Here is a 5619-nt window from a genome sequence, read left to right on the forward strand (position 1 = left end):
AATACCTTTTCAAAGGATTTTGGTGTGCCTCATATTTAAGTATTATTCATGTTAGGAGAGAAATTAAATTCCTCAAATCCTATTTAAGGCTGGGGATGGGGGAAGGAGAGCAGGGGGATTTACCCACTGATGCTAAAGTAGAAAAGATAAAGCATGACTGGTAGCTGTTCAGCTCTGTCTTAAACAAGAAAACAAACCTCCTAACCAGCCACCACCAAACACCTTTCACTTGGTTCCCATGGCAACACCTCTATCCTCTGGTGCCCATGATGTCTCTAATGCCTCCTACTAGTTGGATTCATTGGCACCTGCTCCCCTTGCCAGCTCTTGTCAAAACTTATTAGAATGAGAATCTTTTCGATAGCACTAGTGGGAGAAGAAGCAAACACATTTAGTTCACCGAAGATCTCTTCAACTCTCAGTCAAGCCAGAATCTTAGGTTTCCTAAGGAGGAGAGTACTTGCCTGCCTGCGGATATGCTCACGCTGACATGCATGTAGAAGCAGTGGACCCAGCAGGGTGTGCCACTGAAAGACTGTCCTTGCCCAGGGCCTTTGTTCTAGTCTATGATACTCCGGTTTCTGATGCTTTGCAAGGGAAGGAAGAGTTAGTGCACGAAGCAGGTGTTTGGTCCTTCAGGTACCATCAGCCAATGGGCGCAGGCACTGGTGATGTATTGCTCTTAACTCCTCCAGCTAGAGGATTTAAGGGTGGGGATTTGTGGGGGTTGGATTTTAACTGGCCTATATTGAACTAGATTTTTCTCTCCAGCTATTTATGTCCTGTCACTTAAGTTCAGGTTTTCTGGAGAATGTGAGGATGCTGCTTTAAGACAGGATTCAGAGCAGAGCCGACACGCCGGATAAAACAGCAAGTGTGACAGCAAACTTTTTGACTATAATCCGGTGTTGTGGTTTTATGTGGCTTCCGGAGAGAGAGAATTTCAAGTGATCCCTACCCTCCCTCAACCTGAGCTGACCCCAAATTTGAAGCAGCATAGATTTCTTGATATCTCTTTATTTTTCACCTCTTCCATTCAGTCCCACAGTTACCTATTAGAAATCTATAGCACTAACATGGTGCCAGATGATCCTGGGGGTTCTAGGGTGACTAACACAGTTTGCCTCTGACTGACAAATTTCCCAGAAGAAGCAATCCCGGTGATAAAAGTAGGACAGTCCCAGGCAAACCAGGATAATTAGTCACCCAAGAGTAAAGCACATAATAATTGTTTTTTGGGGAAGCCAAAGCCATTAGAATAAACTTTATTAGGAAATATTAGAATAATAGAAATATATTAGAAAATAAAATAACAATAAAAATGATTAGAAATAAAAAACAATTAGGATGAAAAAGAGGCATATGATACCCTCTGAGTCGAATAATATGGTTCCTCTTAAAACCTATGTGATTTTAAACATGTGTTCAATATTAGTTTCGTGGTGATAGAAACAAGCTGCTTCTCTATTTATTAAAAGAATGTGTAGCTCTTTTCAAAGGTTTATAGCCCTTACATTTACTATCTGCTTCTCTTTTTGTTCATACTTACCAGAGGAAGTTTTCATTTCTAAAGAAAATGAGTGAATGTTGGGAAATTTATTGAAGATTTGATTAGGGAGGAGGGGTTTTTCATTACATTTCCTCAGCTATTTAATGCTGTGTTCCTAAATGACAAATTTATTCAGTATCCTATATCCTGATTTTTAAATACCTTTTTCTTGACTTCCCATTCTATCACAAAAAAGTTTAGCACGTCTACAACCATCACACACACAGACAGACAGACAGACCACACCACACACACACACACAATTGCATTTCATCCTTGAACAAATAATTATAGTTTAGAAATTTTCTTTGTTTTCTCTTAATTATCATCAATCTTTCCCTGAACTCTGTCAGAGACATAAAACATCTTTAGCTAAAGTCTCATGAAGACTAATTTATATAAAATAGTCATATTTCCTGGTGACTTCCCTCCTGAAACTGAAAGTGTGCCCTGCTACTATCTGAGATGGTTTCTTTCTGGACTAGTTTCATGGTTGTCTTCCTGGGATTTCTTTCACTGTTCCTTATCAGTGTTCTCCATATTTCTTTTGCTGCCAAGATTTGTGGAAACTTTTTCCTTTTTTCCTTACATATTTTAGAGTCATCTTGTAAATTTCTACAAAAAAATTTACTGGGATTTTTGATTAGGATTGAATTAAATGTTTAGATTGGGAAGAATAAGTTGACATTTTTGACAATATCAGATCTTTTAATTTATAAGAATGGTATAGTTCTACAATTATTGAGGTCTTAAATTTTTCATCAGTGTTTTATAGTTCTAGCACATAGATCTTTCACATATTTCATAATATTTACACATATTTTATAGCTCATGAGCTTTAGAGCTATAATAAATGATATTGTTCCATTAATTTTAATTTTCAATTGGTTATTGCCAGATATAGAAATAAAGTTGACTTTTATATGTTGACTTTGTATCGTAAACCTCAGTAAACTTACTTGTTAGTTCCTTAGCTTTATTGCATATCATTTGAGATTTTCTAAGTTTAAAAATAGTTATATTTTATTTTGTTCTTTCTAAACTGTATAGCTATCATTCTTTTCCTGCCTTATTACACTGACTAGAATCTCAAGTAGGAGGTTGAATAAAAGTGATAACAGTAGTAAGAGTAAACATTTTGTCTTCTTCTGACTATAGATAACAAGAGTTCAATCTTTCACCTTAAGTATGATGTTAGCTGTATGTTTTTATTTTTTAGTTATTTTTGATGTCATTTATTAACTTATATTTCATTGTGAGAAAATTATTTAAACATTTCTTTTGTATAATTTCCTTTCTATGTTTCTATTTTCTCATCCTAAAACTCAAATTAATATTGATCATCTATTTTTTGTTTTTTTCTCTTTTAATATCTCTTTAAGAGTTTACCATAAAATTCAATCATTTTAGTTTAATGATGCTCATTAAATTACAAAGTTGTGCAATTATCATTACAATTCCATTTTAGAACATTTTCATGAGGCCCAAAAAGAGCCTCATACTCCATTACAGTCAATCCTGATTTCCCACCTCTGACTAAAGCAACTACTGAGTGGATATCCAATTGCTTTAGCACATTTATGGTGAAAAAAATATTATTTTTTCCATCAAATAGCCTTAGCATCTTTTTCAAAAATCAATTGACCATACATATAAGTATTTTATTCATGTACTTTTAACACTGTTCCATTTATCTATATGTTTATTTTTATGCCAGTTATCACATTAATTATTATTGCTTTATAGTAATTTTAAAATCAAGAAAGTTCTCCCATTTATTTCTGTTTTTAAAACTCTTTGCATTCCCTGTAGATTTTATATTTTAGCATTACCATGAACTTGTCAATTTCTCCAAAAAAATCTGCTAAGATTTTAATAAATATTATGTTATATAAATCTGCAGTTGTGTAATTGCTCCCTTATGGTTAATGCATTATTTATCTCTGGCTGCTTTCAAGTTTTTTGTTCTGTTTGTTTTAATAATCTTTAGTTTTCAGAAATTTGACTTCTTGTGTTTGGTATGGAATATTTTTAGTTTGTAATCTTTTGAAGACACTGAGCCTCTTAGACTATGTTTATGAGTTTCTCAAAATTTAGGAAGTTTTCGACAATAATTTCTTCAATATCGTATTTCTTTAAATATCAAATATCTTCTGAGATTTCAATTCCCTAAATATTAGACCTTTTGTTAATGTTCCAGGTCTTTGGGTTTCTTTTCTTCTTTCCAATTCATTTTTTCTCTGCTGTTCAGTTTGAATAATTTCTATTGATCTACCTTCAAGTTCACTGATTCTTTCCTGTCATTTTCATTCTATGTTGAGCCCGCTAAGTGAGAATTTTATTTCAGTAAATTAAAAAAAAATTCTTCTCTTTTGCTCTTTTTTGTGTCCTTCTAAACCTTGACTAAAATATTCTGTTTTGCAATTTTTTTCCCCAAGCATATTTGTAATGACATGGAATGTTTTGATAACTGCTTTACAATTCTTGTGAATAATTTCAACAATCTGTCTCATCTCTGCGTTGGCATGTGTTGATTGTCTTTTCTCATTTGAGTTGAGATTTTCCTGGTTCTTGATATGGCAATAAACTTAGATTTTATACAGTATATTTTTAGTATTATGCTTGAGAGTTTAGTTTCTATTTTAATATTACATCTAAGCAGGCAATCAGCCTATTAATCCAGGATGCATATCTTGTCACACTTTGTGCAATGTAGTTCAATTTTAATTGAGTGTTCAAATCTTGCAGTGCTTCTGATCTGTGCTATTTGTGTGATATCCAGACACTTATCTGAAACCTGAGCAATGTTCCATACTGTGGTTTAATTCTCGAAACTTTTGTTGTGTTGATTCTGGTTTATTTCACCATGGAACACTCAGGATTTTGTTGAGAACGTTATACACATGTTTAAAAAATCCTTTTCACTAAATCCTCCTCTCTGTAATCCACCCAACATACTCTATCAATGAGACCAGATTGGGTACCCCAACTATTTTGTCATTTGCTTAGCTTTAAGCAAGAATAGACAATGTGGCTGTATCCCCCCTCCCCAATTTGGAGAGGGGAAGGAGAGCTGTCGCTGTTGGTCTTTTTCTTTTTCGTTTTTTCAGTTAAAGTTTCCATTCAATATTATTTTATATTAGTTTTCAGGTATATGGCATAGTGGTTCGACATTTATATAATTTATGCAGTGATCCCCCTATTAGACACACCTGGCACTATATATAGTTGTTGCAACATTATTCACTATATTCTCTATGCTATAGTTTACATCCCTGTGACTATTTTGTAACCACCAACTTGTATTTCTTAATTCCTTCAAGTTTTACACCCAGCTCCCCAACACCCCTCCCCTCTGGCACCCATCAGTCTGTTCTCTGTATCTATGAGTCTGTTTCTGTAAAAATATGGAACACTTCATGAATTTGCATGTCATCCTTGTGCAGGGGCCATGTTAATCTCTCTGTATTGTTCCAATTTTAGTGTATGTGCTGCCGAAGTGAACACTGTCTCTGTTGGTCTTAATGGGGAAAATGATCAACAAGGCTCTGACGCAGGGTCTCTGAAGCACCAGGCGGGATAGGATGTGGCCATTCCTCTTTCTCATCCTGAGGTTAGAGAAAACAGGCTTTTCTGGAACCTTTTTTTTCCCTTAATCTGTTCAAATTGACATTTCTCGGTTGTGGCCTGCTCTATCATTCTCATTGAGATATATGTGTATATATATATATATATATACACCAAAGATGTCAAAAAAATGTATACACATTTTAAGATAACATCTCTTCAAATGTATACACACACACACACACACACACACACACACGGTGCCAAAAAAATGTATACACATTTTAAGAAAGGAAAAAGACTGTATTAAGATTATGCTGATGGTAACCACTTGGAGCACTTCTTGTAATTGCAGAAGTCAAATGTGACTTGTAGTCATCTTTTGTTATCGATATATATTGAGTATTACAATTTTAATACAGTTTTTTACGTTCTTAAAATGTGTATACATTTTTTTTGGCACCCTGTGTGTGTGTGTGTGTGTGTGTGTGTGTGTGAGGTCT

At 34.3% G+C, this 5619-nt stretch overlaps 1 non-coding gene across 1 annotated transcript; it reads right to left on the reverse strand.

Moving 5' to 3' along the window:
• Positions 1-4950: 4950 nt before the first annotated feature.
• LOC117012001 (U6 spliceosomal RNA) lies at positions 4951-5056 on the reverse strand. The gene has a single exon (XR_004421083.1). It is a non-coding gene; the product is annotated as a U6 spliceosomal RNA (small nuclear RNA).
• Between the last annotated feature and the right edge of the window lie 563 nt (positions 5057-5619).

The sequence above is a fragment of the Rhinolophus ferrumequinum genome, chromosome 19, assembly GCF_004115265.2.
Source record: "Rhinolophus ferrumequinum isolate MPI-CBG mRhiFer1 chromosome 19, mRhiFer1_v1.p, whole genome shotgun sequence".
NCBI lineage: Eukaryota > Metazoa > Chordata > Mammalia > Chiroptera > Rhinolophidae > Rhinolophus > Rhinolophus ferrumequinum.